Consider the following 1733-nt stretch of genomic DNA (forward strand, 5'->3'; position numbering starts at 1 on the left):
CTGAGAGTTGGACACGACTAAGTGACTTCCTACTTTCACTTTCCACTTTCATGCATTGGAGAAGGAAATGGCAACCCACTCCACTGTTCTTGCCTGGAGAATCCCAGGGACAGGGGAACCTGGTAGGCTGCCGTCTCTGGGGTCGCACAGAGTCGGACACAACTGAAGCGACTTAGCAGCAGCAGCAGTCAGCTGAGTTACATTGAAAAAAGTGAAAATGTTAGTCCCTCAGTCTTGTCTGACTCTCTGCAACCCCATGGACTATAGCCTGCCAGTTTCTTCTGTCCATGGAATTGTCCAGGCAAGAATACTGGAGTGGGTAGCCATTTCCTCCTCCGGGGATCTTCCTGACCCAGGGATAGAACCCATATCTTCTATATTGCAGGTAGATTCTTTACCATCTGAGCCACCAGGAAAGTATTTCAAATTCACTGACTCCTCTGCAATTACCCTAGTCCATGTTACCATAGCTTTCACCTGAGCTATTGCAATAGTTTCCTGACCAAGCTCCTCGAATTTAGTTCTATGCCCTTCATGACCCATTTTATATTCTTAAACGTACTGTTCTTACAGAACCAAAAAAATTAAGCACATCAACGTCAAAATGTATCAGTGACTTGTGTTCTTTTACAAAGACTCAAATCCCAACCCTTCTTACTAGTAAGGCCTCTGTATTCCGGCTTCCATCTGCTTCTCCAGCCTCACGCTGTACTGTCTTATCCACGTTTTCTGGGATTTGCCCACACTAACTTTTAGTTTTCCTAGCTTGTTTGCCCATTAACACCTACTCTATTTTGTCAGATGCCAGCTCCATCATTACTTTCTGAAGGAAGGCTTCCCTGATCTTTAAGTCAGTACCCTTTCTCTCTTACATTAGTACTTTTGCTTCATGGAATATACCATGGTATTATTTTGACACTTGTGCTATCCTTTGAATTGCACAAGATGCCAAGTCCGTGAAGGCAGGAATTCCCTTCCTGTCCATCTATCTATCCTTGTTCCCAAGCATTGCATATTAACCCTCGTTAAATCAACTTTAAGTGATTATATAGTCTTTTCTGCTTTGCTTTTAGGTTGATTTTACATTAAAAGGCAACAAATAAGTTAAAGTATTAAATTTATAGAAATATTATTGAAGACACAAATAGTATGATATTTTTTTTTCCATAATCCAGGGTTGCTAGAATGGGCTTTCCTTTAATTCCTTTCTTTTGCTCAAAAATATACATATTTTTGTCATTTTCATTCCTTTTTTGTACAGCTCATGGGGTTTGTTTCCAGTTGCTTTTCTCTGCTTTTATCAGATTAAGAATGTTCATGTTCTAAATCATATTGTTTGTTATGAATTCTTCATTTTTAAAAATAATTTTTTGTTTTATTTTTAAACATTTTTAAAATTTTAAATTTATTTAATTGGAGGTTAATTACTTTACAATATTGTATTGGTTTTGCCATACATCAACATGAATCTGCCATGGGTGTACACGTGTTCCCCATCCTGAACCCCCTTCCCCACCTCCCTCCCCATACCATCCCTCTAGGTCATTCCAGTGCACCAGCCCCAAGCATCCTGTATCCTGCATTGAACCTGGACTGGCGATTCGTTTCTTATATGATATTATACATGTTTCAATGCCATTCTCCCAAATCATCCCACCCTCTCCCTCTCCCACAGAGTCCAAAAGACTGTTCTATACATCTGTGTCTCTTTTGCTGTCTCGCATACAGGGTTA

Source organism: Bison bison, unplaced genomic scaffold (genome assembly GCF_000754665.1).
Source record: "Bison bison bison isolate TAMUID 2011002044 unplaced genomic scaffold, Bison_UMD1.0 scf7180017864341, whole genome shotgun sequence".
NCBI lineage: Eukaryota > Metazoa > Chordata > Mammalia > Artiodactyla > Bovidae > Bison > Bison bison.